The 13,952-nt window shown below is 41.0% G+C and overlaps 2 long non-coding RNA genes across 2 annotated transcripts; both read right to left on the bottom strand.

The window, feature by feature from the left end:
• Positions 1-21: 21 nt before the first annotated feature.
• On the bottom strand, positions 22-5,729 carry LOC108727767 (uncharacterized). Its single transcript, XR_001936860.1, has 3 exons — positions 5,680-5,729; positions 484-692; positions 22-68 (listed from the first exon to the last, which is right to left on the bottom strand). It is a non-coding gene; the product is annotated as an uncharacterized lncRNA (long non-coding RNA).
• A 1,574-nt stretch (positions 5,730-7,303) lies between these two features.
• LOC108727768 (uncharacterized) lies at positions 7,304-12,863 on the bottom strand. The gene is made up of 3 exons (XR_001936861.1): positions 12,724-12,863; positions 7,513-7,548; positions 7,304-7,432 (listed from the first exon to the last, which is right to left on the bottom strand). It is a non-coding gene; the product is annotated as an uncharacterized lncRNA (long non-coding RNA).
• Between the last annotated feature and the right edge of the window lie 1,089 nt (positions 12,864-13,952).

Genomic DNA, 13,952 nt, shown 5'->3' on the forward strand with positions numbered 1-13,952 from the left:
GAGACACTACCGTGTCTCCAGATAAACTGCTTACCCGTCGAACCTCCGATTCGACATATCATGTGTTCCTGTAATATAGTTACAAAAAATACACAAATGGAATATTATGAATGGAAGAAACGTGTGTACATACAATAACGAAAATGAAATACACGTGTTTGAAAACATGTTCAGTCGATGGTTAATTTAGTACCGACCATCATACATCTTTTTATGCAATTTTGCCACTTAATCTCTATTTGTATTATGTCATATCATACTTTAATATTATATCAAATCCTTTTCAATAATGCTCAATATAAAATTACCAAATTTAGTACATATGAATAAAAAAATCCTTGATGATATACGAGAAATTAAATACGACGAAATTCAAAAGTTATAAAATGGCGAGTAAATTTCTGAGAAAACACAATTTTCCTAACGGGCAATACAAGCATTTAAAGCAATATTTAATAAATATGACAATATGAATATATTTACAAATTGTTTTTTCATGTTGGTATTCACTTCCAACTGATTTTCTCATTGCAAAAACTGTTTAAGTGTCATTAGAGACAATGGAGGTAACAGATCTTGTGCTACAACCTCATCGCTTCGTCCTGCATTCCCGTCTTTTAATAGAGCTTCAATAGCGTACATTTGTCTGAACAATCTTTTTAGTTCCTTACGGATGTAGTCTCTGCATTCGCCTGTAATGATATAAAGAAATTGTAACATAAAAACTGAATTAGTAACTGTTAATATTTTAATAAAGTCAAATCTGTCTGTTATCACAATAATCATTACCAGCATTTGTTATTGTTTTTTATTATTTGTTATTATAGGAACACAGGAGAGTAAGTTTGTGATGTGTGCGTTTAGTTAAAATAATTTTTATGTATTATAAGTTTTTTGAATTGCACATATTTTTGTTTAAAAATATAATATACGTAGACTGCTGGAGAAGTTTCTGCAATCTAGTACTTCCAGTGACGCCAACGTTCTGCTACTATCATATCCGTAAAATTAGACGTTTTTAACCTACAATTCAGTTGACAGTTTGTACTCAAGCCAACTAGTTTTGTTTGCATAGTATTTTAAAAGAAGTTATTTTGTGAAAAAATGGAAATTTCGCGTGAAAATTTTCGGGCAATGATTTTTTACGATTACAAATGTAATCTAACTCCGAAACAATGCATCGATCGACTTCATTTGGTTTTTGGAGATGAAGCACCATCCAATAGGACTGTTTATAATTGGTTCCCTCGTAAAAAAGTACTATTAGTGTCACTACTAGTGCAATAATGCAGTAGTAAATTCGTAATAGTGACACTACTAGTGTCACTAGTTATGCTGTAGTGTTACTAGTAGTGTAGGAGCAGTGCATAGAGTAGGGCTGCGTTCCATTGCACTCATAATGCGCATGACGTATCATTTTATCATTTTTATCCTTGTTTTCGAATATTAAAGGATAAAATTGTCATCGAATATTAAAGGATAAAATGATACATCATGCACATGATGCGTGCAACGAAAATACATGCGCAAAACGATTATCTTTATAGAAATAGAAATTTTATGATCAAAGATCTCGACACTTTTCTTTAATCATAGTCGATATTCAGTTAGTTTTACTTAACGTCGAAGAGCTATATAAATATGAAAAATTCAACGAATTACTTGTTTTATATCAAATTGTCTACATTTAAAAAAATTATGTATTGAAAATTGTATGTAATAAAAGTTTGTGTTAAAAAAAAAGTTTTTTTAATAGTGAAGAGAAAAATGCTTCCAAATATTTCAATAATAAATATTAGATAACTATTTTATAAGTGGTATTTAGTCAAATAAAATTTCAAATTAATGATGAATGTAACATAATACACGTTCAATTAACGTCAAGTAAATTACATTTTAAATGTTAACGAAACTGTAAACAAATATTAAATACATTTTGTTTTAATATAAAATAAACCTTTTTCGTAAAAAGTAGCAGCTTATAGTAACAAATAAATATTTAAGAAATATTTTTAAAAGCATTGTTTAGTTTAATTTACGTACATAAATACAAAAATATACACAAATTATACACACAAATAATTGAATAAAATCATTTCCGCAAGTGCGACAATAGTGCACTAGTAATGTCACTACTCATCCCGCAGCAGCACTATTGACTGCATTACTGTACTAGTAGTGACACTGCTTGTTCTAGAAGTGCTCACTTCTACACTACTGCACACTGCACTACTGTACTAGTAGTGTCACTGCTCATCTCAGTAGTGATACTACTAGTGCCACTAACGCAAATTTAATACTGCACTTCTATACTACTAGTCACGAGCAGTGTTACTACTCGTATCAACAGTGACACTACTGTATATACAGTAGTGACACTACACCACTAGCAGTGACACTAGTAGTACTTTTTTACGAGGGATTAAATTTGCGTTAGTGGCACTAGTAGTATCACTACTGAGATGAGCAGTGACACTACTAGTACAGTAGTGCAGTGTGCAGTAGTGTAGAAGTGAGCACTTCTAGAACAAGCAGTGTCACTACTAGTACAGTAATGCAGTCAATAGTGCTGCTGCGGGATGAGTAGTGACATTACTAGTGCACTATTGTCGCACTTGCGGAAATGATTTTATTCAATTATTTGTGTGTATAATTTGTGTATATTTTTGTATTTATGTACGTAAATTAAACTAAACAATGCTTTTAAAAATATTTCTTAAATATTTATTTGTTACTATAAGCTGCTACTTTTTACGAAAAAGGTTTATTTTATATTAAAACAAAATGTATTTAATATTTGTTTACAGTTTCGTTAACATTTAAAATGTAATTTACTTGACGTTAATTGAACGTGTATTATGTTACATTCATCATTAATTTGAAATTTTATTTGACTAAATACCACTTATAAAATAGTTATCTAATATTTATTATTGAAATATTTGGAAGCATTTTTCTCTTCACTATTAAAAAAACTTTTTTTTTAACACAAACTTTTATTACATACAATTTTCAATACATAATTTTTTTAAATGTAGACAATTTGATATAAAACAAGTAATTCGTTGAATTTTTCATATTTATATAGCTCTTCGACGTTAAGTAAAACTAACTGAATATCGACTATGATTAAAGAAAAGTGTCGAGATCTTTGATCATAAAATTTCTATTTCTACAAAGATAATCGTTTTGCGCATGTATTTTCGTTGCACGCATCATGTGCATGATGTATCATTTTATCCTTTAATATTCGATGACAATTTTATCCTTTAATATTCGAAAACAAGGATAAAAATGATAAAATGATACGTCATGCGCATTATGAGTGCAATGGAACGCACCCCTACTCTATGCACTGCTCCTACACTACTAGTAACACTACAGCATAACTAGTGACACTAGTAGTGTCACTATTACGAATTTACTACTGCATTATTGCACTAGTAGTGACACTAATAGTACTTTTTTACGAGGGTAATGTTGATGCTGTGCGTGAAATGATTGAGTGAGATCGGCATATGATGTACCACGAGATTCAGGCATTTTTAGGCATTGACATGAAAGCAACACATACGATTTTGCATGATCATTTGAGCGTACGGAAACTTTGCAGTCGTTGGACCCCATACAATTTGACAGAAGCTCAAAAACAGGCTCGTGTTAAATGGAGCAAAGAAATGCTCAAGAAATTCAACCGAGGTCGGTCAAATTTGATCTACAACATCATTACTGGGGACGAAACATGGATCTATTCGTATGAGCCCGAGAGTAAACAACAATCCATTGTTTGGGTATTTCAAAATGAACCGAAACCAACAAAAGTTGTTCGTTCACGCAGTGCTGCCAAGTAAATGATTGCTTGTTTCTTCGGTTATACCGGACATGTGGCAACCGTGGCTTTAGAGGATCGAAGGACTGTAAATACCGATTGGTATACAACAATTTGTTTGCCAGAAGTCATAAATGAATTGCGTAGAACAAACCGAACTCGTCGCATCATTCTTCATCATGACAATGCCTATCACAACACGTCAAATCGTTGATTTTTTATCCAGTAAAAATGTCGAATTGATGACTCATTGTCCGTATTCACCTGATTTATCACTTAATGACTTCTTTTTGTCTCCAAACATTAAAAAAAAGATGTGTGGTGAGCGATTTGAGTCGCCTGAAGCAGCTGTTGAAACATTTCGTACACTGATTTCTGAGATTACAGCCTAAGAGTGGAAAAAGTGCTTCGAAAATTGGTTCGAGCATATGCAAACATGTATCGATCTTAAAGGCGAATATTTCGAAAAACAATAAAGCCATTTACTGAATTTTATATGTTTTTTTCATATTGTTTGCAGAAACTTTTTCAGCAGCTGTTCAGTAATTACTCGTTTTGTTTATGTAACGTAAAGATAGATCTTATGAATTTATATAGCTATAATAAATCAAACTTCCTCTGATCACGTAAAACTGGTTAACTGGTTTACTAACTGTGCAGTAATCAAATATAGCCTGGTTAATCTCGCATCCAAAACTGTCTCGTAATTATCTAAGGCTGAGTGTGTAGCGTCACGCGAGGGCGCAGCTTGCGTGACCGCCGCTTACACAGAGCGCCTTCCTCTCAACGTTTTTGTCTCCGTTATTGTTGTGAGTGAAAGGTTTTCACTGCAAAAAGAGTCAATTCCAGAGGGTTGTGGTGTTGGCCTGTGCACGGTAGCATCGTGATCGAATCGGGGAGATTCAGCAGTATCGCAGAATTCTATCGAGGGCAATAAAAACATCGTAAGTATGGAAGGACGCGGCCTTCCAGTATTAAGGCCTTCCAGTATAATTATGTTACACTGAGTCGGGATGTCGCTTGACGCATCCTTCTTAAATGTGAACCCCGTTTTCTTTTCTCTCTTGTGCCCGACGTTAAATCTCGGGCGGCGGGTTGCTCCCGCCTGTGCGAATCTGATGAATTGGCTCAGATTACCTTAGAACGCTCAAAGCGTTCTAGCAAGCATCAAACGTGATGCCTTGCTCATTTCATGCCTGACGAAGGTTCTCAGGCGGTGCTTAGCAGGCGCCATTACTACGATGTCTGACGAGCGGCTCAGGCAGTGCTTACATGCGCAATGCACCCAACTTGAACTTTTAATAATGTAGCAGGCCGTGCTCCTCGCACGGATAAACGGGGCCTGAGATGCGGCTCAGGCAGCGGCCCGTGATGTCAAATATAAGCGGGGCTTGAGATGCGGCTCAAGCAGCGGCCCGAACTTTCTACTGTTACCAGAATTTATATACGAGGAATCGGGACTTACAACCCCTCCCCTCTTGTTCTTGTGATTTGCTTACAGATAGATCGTTGTGACCGAACGAGAGGATGCTTAATATCGTGAAACTATCGGCAATGAAGAAAGGAAACCACGACATTGAGAATTCTGTCCGCCTGGTTCTATTTACACTAAACGTCATTTATATATTATAGAAATTTTTGATTATCTCAATAAATATTACAGATTATTTGCCGTCATTTTTTCTATATCATCAGCTTGCATCTCGCCGGCCGAATTCCTTCTTAATGTTCGTAACTGAACAGTAGCCTACGTAAATATAACATAAAAATATAATATTAAGAAAGAGACATTAAAGAGACGAACTATTAACAAATCAGTAATGTTCCTCTGTAAGAAATTATTTACTTACCACAGCAATTATTATGATTCCTCGTTGAGGGTTCATTTTCTATAACATCGTAGTGAATTAGGTAAGTCTGAAAATCAAATATTTTATTAATATGTGTGCTACATATTAGAAAGATTCAACCCAATTGTGCTGTTAATCAGAATTCCTGTGCATTAAGACGATCATATTCGGGATAAATGAAGATAGAACGATGCCATTCGTAACAAATTTAAACGTTGTAAACCTTGAATGGTCAAACAAATCATTGTAAGGAAGAATAAAAAAAAGTTTATATATGCATCCATGCGATTGTAATTCTTTCAATATATTTCAATGTTAAAAAATTGTTATTAACTATTATTTTAAATCAATTTATGTTTCACTTTACTGATGATAATCGGATGATGGTCGAAACGTCTGTGAAACCAATTGTTAACAAATTCGAATCGAGATATTTTGCAATAAAGACAGTGTATGGCTTTTAATGTTCTTTATTATATAATAATGTTTATTATTGTTTATATTATTTTATAGCTTAACGTGTAAATAGTAGTCTTTTCCTTTTCTAGTATTATAGAACAAAATGTTTATTATTAATAAATTAGTATGTTGTGAAACCGAATCTTAAAGTCATAGAAGTTAATATGGTTTCATTGGTTTTTCTTTTGAAAGCATAAATCAACATACATGTGTGCTCACCGCTCATTAGTTCATTTAGAACAGACTTATCCAATGAACCTCGAGCACACTCAATTTATGGTCTAATTTGTGTTTTCAAAAGAGAAACATCCCTTAAGAGAAGGATTTGTCTCAGCTTCTTCAAATGCATAAAAAATCTAGTAAGTATAAACTTGGACAAACTTCTAACATCAAGTTTTAATATAAGCATTTGGAAATGCTATTGAAAGTCCTTATTGTAATTTATTTCTCTTTCTATTTAGCAGTATCACAGAAACAGCAGTACACAGATTGTAATTGTAAAAACCGGTTTTTGAAGTATTAAGAGTAATGTTTGCGATGCGGTATCTTGTGATCAAGGTGAGCTTCCTAACCATCGGAATAATTAATTATAATTTCAAAATTTTTTGATACATTAGTTTTACATTTTCTTTATTTCGAGAATTTCAAAATTTCTTTCCCCCTTTTTTCTTTTTTACTGCATTCTTATCTGGATTTAATTCTGGTATTTATACTCTCGAGGTGAGGAAGATCACCATGACTAGTTAATAATTGTTATATTCTATGTATGTGAATTTATTAGTTATCTCTGAAGAAGGCTCAAAAATGAGCCGAAACATGTAAGCGCTTTAGTAAAATAAAGAAGTTTCACGCTACGATAGTCGTGTTATTTGCGCAACATCTCCCGCGCTTGACTCCTACTGCCCTTGTTCTTTCATTGTTTTTTGATTTATAAGGAGTCTTAGTTAGGTTGATTTATTATACCTTATTGTAATTGTAAATTTTAAAGGTATAGGTATAGGTATAGGTATAGGTATAGGTAATAGGCATTCCAAGAATGGATCTGGACACGGAGAAAACCCGCGAAACGCAAGATTGGCATATAAGTAATAGATTCATTTTTTTCTTAGTAAATTTTTGATACTGTGTACATATATTGATATAAGCTGTGGGATTGTGGACACAGGACTTAACCAACCTTGCATATCAGAAGGGTGATCATCGTGTCGCTCCTGATGACGATCCATTGGTTTGACCTTCCCAGGGCTGATAGATGAGATGCCGGGAATTTTTATCGTAGACTTTTGTTGCCTTTCTACAGAAATTTAAATAAAGTTACAAATAGGAGATGCATATATGGCAGTGTTAATGATATGAGATAATTATTTTTCATACTTTTCGAATCGTTAATCTGTTTCGAAGTAGAGTTTACTGCATAACAAACAAAAGTATACACAATTAGTCATGAAAGCCCGTCGGATTGGGCTACCCATCGGGCGCGTCTCCGAGTGGCGGATAGGACATGCCAGAGCAGTGCCCGGTCTCCCGGGTGTAAAACCTCGCGTGTGACTGGAGGTCCCTCCGAGTAGTGGTGGTTATAAACGGACCCCCCAGGTGTAAAACCCTGCATGTGGCCGGGAAGGCCGTCGCCGTGGACCAGCCCCCCAAGCCAAGCTGTGAGCTATCGAGGTGAGGGCTGTGTAGTACTGGGGGAGCAGTGCAGTGGTCGATGCCTCTGGGGTACCGGGCGAAACCCCAGAGTATTTAGCCTTACCCACGCATGCGGGGCTCTGCGTGGGCGGACCTTGTCGTTCCCTAGCTACTCGTGGGACTTGTATGGAGAATATTAATAACATTCAAGACGAGATAACCGAGGGCTCGAAAGGGCACTCGGCGGAGGCGGCAGCAACTGCGCCGCAAGTACGGGCTCGTGAGGGCTAGGTAGCTGCGGAAGTGGAGATGGCTCCCGTTTCGGAACGGGTCCCCTCGGGCTCGGAAAGAAATGGGAGCAAGGCGGATGATGCAGGGGCTCCTCACAAGAGGAACCGCAGCGGAGCCCAGAAGAGAAGGGCGAAGAGGGACAGGGAGAAGATTCTCGAAGGGCAAGCTCCGTGTCCCTCGGTGGCCCTTACAAAACCGATTAAGGGGGATACAGGGCTCACCGGTAAAAAGCGCCGCGTGGGTTCTGACCAAACCTCCCCATCGGTTAAGAGGACGGTGAAGAGGCCTAGAGCTCAGACAACTGGGATCTTCGCGACTATGGCTGACCCGTTGGCAAGGGCGGTTGTTCTGGAAGGGTACCCTGAGAAAGGGATCACTTCGGAGCTGACCTTGTTTCGGGGGGCGGTCCTGGCGGAGATGGAGGGGATCCAAGAGGGTCCCCTGCCCAGATTCGTGGGACCGGCTACCCTCAAGAACGGGACAGTCATAATTAGAGGTGAGGACGCAGCGTCCCTTAGCTGGCTGGAAGGCTGGGTGGGGGTAGCGTGCCTTGGGAAGGCGCCAGGCTCAGGGTGGTGGGCTTGGACGAGCTTCAGAGGCGGCACAGGGCGGTGATCTGGGTTCCGGGTCCTCCGAGAGCCGCGGCTGCTGTCCTGGTGCTGCTGGAGAGACAGAATTCAGACATCGGCGCACTGAACTGGCGCGTCTTTGCCGAAAACGTAGGTGCTTCCCCTGAGAGAAGGAACTACGTTTTCGGCATCTTGGAGTCCAGCGCTCGTAAGTTAAAGGAGCGGGACTCCAAGCTATGCTGTGGGATCGAGCAAGTCACCGTAAAGGTGGCTCGATCTCATAGTGGGAAGAGGGATAAGGAGGAGCTTCGATCTAAAGACTAGACCAAACAATGGACTGGTCGGTAATCGAGTAACCTGCATCACAGCAAAGGGGCCTCGGCGATTCTAGCCAGGCGCCAGTCTGTGAGGCACACAGCCATTTCCTTGATACAAGAACTATGGGTCGCCCGTGGGTGTGTCAGGGGGGGGGCAGCATGTGGGAAGCTCTTTAAAGCTCCCACCGAACAGGGACCAAGAGCATGCATAACGGTCAAGGGGCTGGATGCATGTCTCTTGCCCGAGGTATGTTCTAGGGACCTGACGGCGATGGAGGTGACGACAACTGGCAGTGCTTGAGGCACCAGGAGGCTAGTCATCTGCTCTACTTCCCGGCCTACTTCCCTCATGGAGAGGAGACACCGCCGATGGAGCTGGTCAATATGGTGGATCTCTGCCAGAAAGGACTGCCATTGGTGGTGGGGTGCGATGCTAATGCCATATGAAGAAGTACCGACACGAACGAAAGGGGAAGGAAGTTGCTGGAGTATTTGGTAACGATTGACTTGGAGGTTCTGAATAAAGGTAATGAACCCACCTTCTGTGCGGCGGGGAGGAGTGAGGTATTAGACCTCACTCTGCTCACATGGATCTGTGCGGAAGGTGAGGGAATGGAAGGTGTCGGATGAGCCATCGCTCTCCGACCACAGACTAATAACTTTCAGACTTTCAAATCTTAAAGTGGAAGTCAAGAAGGTAAGGAACTCAAAGAGGACAGACTGGGACTCCTATCAGAGGGACCTGGAAAGGAACCTCAATGATTTCCCCAGAAAGCATGGGACGGCGGGGGAGCTGAAGCTCTGCATGGATCATCTGCAAAGGGCTCTGGTTGGCTCCTATGAGGCGAACTGTCCGGCCAAGACAGTCATCAACAACAGGGGAATCCCCTGGTGGAATCCACGGCTGCAGAGCCTCAGGGTCAAGGCTCGAAGAGCCTGGAACAAGGCGAGGAACACGGGCCGGCCCTCCGACTGGGATCTTTACAGGAAGATTCAGAAGGAGTATAGAGACTCTGTGGTAGAAGCAAAGAAGAAGAGCTGGAGGGATTTCTGCGAGTCGGTGGAGGGAATACCGGCCACTGCTAGGCTTTGCAGATTTCTGTCCAGGAACCCAGCGTTGGAACGCTGCGTTCGAGGCAGTTCGAATGTCAGACGGTACCATGGTATCCGGAGAAAGACGTCTGGTGCACCTTCTGGAGGCCAGCTTTCCTGGTTTCCGGAGGGATGTAGATAGGTGCGAGGAAGTTGGCGCGGGCTCCTTCAGGACATGTGCCAACGATTGGAAGTTAGCGGCAGAAATAGTGAGGTCAACTAGAGTTAGATGGGCGATTGGCTCCTTTCAACCATTTAAGTCGGTGGGGCCTGACCTTATTTTCCCGGCTCTCCTTCAGAGAGGGCTGGGGCAGATAATCAGGCCTCTCACGAGGATGTTGAGGGGCTGTCTAGCTCTCGGTTATACCCCCCGAGCGTGGAGAAGGGCGAGGATCGTCTTTATTCCCATAGCGGGGCGGGCGAACCATGTCACTGCTAAGAACTTTAGACCGATCAGCTTGACCTCGTTCCTTCTTAAAACGTTGGAAAAGCTGGTTGATGTATATATCAGGGACTGCGTGCTGGCTCGGTATCCGCTGCATGCCAAGCAGCACGCTTACCGGGCTGGCCACTCGAGTATAACGGCCTCGGTTGTCTCGGGTGTCTACAGTATTGAACGACAACTCCAGGAAGGGGGCTTTTTGATAGGCACCTTCCTGAACATTGAGGGGGCCTTCAACAACACTCCACATGAAGTGGTTTGTGCCGAGGTGGCAAGACGGGGAGTACCGGTGAAACTTGTTAAATGGATCCGGGGAATGCTTAGACGCGAAGTGACGACATCGCTAGGTACGGTGAGTGTCGAAGGATGGGTAGGGAGAGGCTGTCCCCAAGGGGGAGTCCTCTCACCACTCTTGTGATGTCTAGTAGCGGATAGGCTACTGGAAGAGCTTAATGACAAGGGCTTCAAGACAATCGGGTACGCTGATGACTTGGCGAACCTGATAAGAGGCCCTTTCCTGGAAACGCTCATGGAGCTCACACAAGGGGCTCTAGGGGTGGTGGAGGAATGGTGTGAGAGGACAGGTTTATCGGTGAACCCGAGTAAGACAAGTCTGGAGATCTTTACACACAAGTACAAAATAGACCCCGTGGAGGGGCCCGTATTGAAGGGAGTCAGACTGACTCCTGGAATCTCGGTCAAGTATCTGGGAATTGTCCTGGATAAAAGATTGAACTGGAAGCTGCACCTGGAATCAGTGTGTAAGAAAGCCTGCACATACTTCTGGATGTGCAGAAGAACCTTTGGGCAAACTTGGGGATTGCAGCCAGACAGTGTTTTGGCTATACTCTGCGGTGCTCCGACCAAGATTGCTCTACGCTGCGGTGGCTAAGGACACAGCAAACCGAGGCCCGCGCATTACTGAAACGCGTCAGCTCTCTTCTTAAGGGGGGCTCTGGGTGCATTGAGGACAACGCCAGTGGCGACAATGGGAGTGGTGTTCGGCATAGAACCACTCCCTCTCGCGATAGTGGCGGCAGCAGCGGTCACTGCGTATAGGTTAAAGTGCGAGGGAAAATGGATGAGCGGTGTGACTCACATCCGGTTACCGCGGGAGCTTCAAATGGAAACCGTGTTTGACATGAGGCAGGACAGAATGCCAATAAGGCGCGACTTCGACAGAGCTTACAAGATCTATATTCCTAGTCGCGAGGACTGGGAGAGGCATGAGGTGCCCGCTGTTAGGAATGGGGACGTCTGGTACACGGATGGCTCCAAGACTGATGAGGGCGCCAATGCCGGGATCTACGGATGCCATAGCGGAGTCAGGGAGGCTCTCCCTCTTGGAGAGTTCACCACTGTATTCCAATCGGAGGTGGTAGCAATCATGGGCTGTGCTCAAACGCTAACAACATCAGGTGAGACGGGCAGACGCATCAGGATATGCTCCGATAGCAGGGCGGCTCTGGGGGCGCTGGGGGCATGCGTCTTTGACTCCTGGCTGGTCTGGGAGTGCAAATGTGCTCTGAACAGACTGTCCCCGGGTAACGATGTAGCTCTTGTATGGGTTCTGGGACACTCGGAAATCAAAGGTAATGAGATTGCTGATGAGCTGGCAAAAAGTGGCTCATCAGCCAGGCTGGTGGGACCGGAACCGGCTCTAGGTTTGCCCAGCTGCATCTGCAGGGCAAAAATAAAGGGTTGGTTACGGGACCGTCATATCAACTATTGGAAGGAAGAGACAAGAACCAAATGCAGGCAGGTGAGAGCCCTGCTGGGAGAGACGCCCAGCAGGGACCTTGCCAGGAGCATTAGGGCCTTGAGGAGAGGGGAAGCCAGGCTGGCGGTTCAGATCTACACGGACCATGGCTTCACTAACTACCACATAAGCTGGGACACAGTGACAACCCGAAGTGCAGGAAGTGCGAACACGAGGAAGAAACCTCTCTCCACGTGTTATGTGACTGCCCAGCGTATGCAGGACAAAGGCGGCTTCTTTTGGGCATCGCGGTATTTCTCGAGTCCGAGCAGGTATGTCAACTCTAGGTCAGGGACTTCCTTCGTTTTTGGAGGAAGACAGATCTGATCTGATCTGGAGATAGTACGGCCAGGAAGACACAATGGATCTAGTCTACGTGTCGCTGGCGGGCCCCAACTGATGGCTGCCTCCCGAGCTTATTATTATAATTATTAGTCATGAAAGATTTGAAAATATTATGAAATAATTAGCTTCATCTAAACTTACAAAGCTGTTGGCAGTCTGGAGAGAATGGACGCTTATTACTTAATTACGATTGTGATGCTTTGGTTGTTTCACCTCCGCATCGTTCCTTCGATATATATAAACACTTTGGAAGGGATATCGGCAAAAATTTTTTTTATGTATCTTCTACAAAATATAAAATAAAGTTGAAAATGGTATCATAAATAAAAATGTAAGATTAACTCGTGCGAAGCAACTTTAATTTATTACATTATAAGCAATTAATTACATTTTTAAATAGTGTTTTTATATGGAGGGTTGTAAAAAATTTTTTATCTTTATGTTGTTGGGAAATTATTGACTTATTAGCTGCAATATAGAAATTGATATATTAATATATAATTACAAATACATATATCAAATAATAAAAAAGTAGTTTCTTTCTTAATTTACAGGAACTGTCATTGGAGACAACAGAGTCGTCAGAGGAGACTTCTCGGACTTTTTGCGACCGTTTCAATGGCTCTTCAAATGCAGCACGTATGGTATCAGTGTCAGCATCCGATGAAATATGTATTGATTTCTTTTCGATTTGTCGAGCTTCTTGGAAGGAATCTATTCAATAATAATACAATGTAACACAATAAATGTACGTATAATGCAATGTATTATTTTTAATTGATGTATTTTGCGTTTAAAAAGTTGCGTTTTTTGCAGTTCATAATGCACGAATGTATGAATCTGTCAAATACAATAATCTAATGAAATTCAAATATTAGGTGAGTGCAAAAGTTTGTGCCCAATTATCATTAAAAATCATTATAAATCGAGCACTTACCTTATGTAACATTTACTATTATAGGCATCCCTGGTGAAAATTTTTCTTATAAATTTATTTATTTGGAACATTTTTCAGAAATACTCAGAAATTTTTGGAAAGTTCACATTTTCTCTCAGAATTTTTCATACATGTGAATTGTGAAATATTTTAAGATTTCTGATCTCATAATTTTTAAAAAATATTTTTTAGATTTTATAACATTTCATCAGAAATTATACTTACAAAAAATCTTAGAAATATTATCTTACGATATTTCATAATTAACATATATAGAAAATTCTGAGAAAAGATTTTCTGAGAAGTGTTCCAATTCGTATAAAAAATATGAGAAAGTTATAAAATTATACAGAAATTCTGAAAAATTTGAAACAACCTAACTCCCGTTGCTTGTACGTAGCTTGTCGGTTATTGCGGTCGGAAACGCGAGAGG

The sequence above is a fragment of the Mycetomoellerius zeteki genome, unplaced genomic scaffold, assembly GCF_001594055.1.
Source record: "Mycetomoellerius zeteki isolate Tzet28-1 unplaced genomic scaffold, Tzet1.0 scaffold529, whole genome shotgun sequence".
NCBI lineage: Eukaryota > Metazoa > Arthropoda > Insecta > Hymenoptera > Formicidae > Mycetomoellerius > Mycetomoellerius zeteki.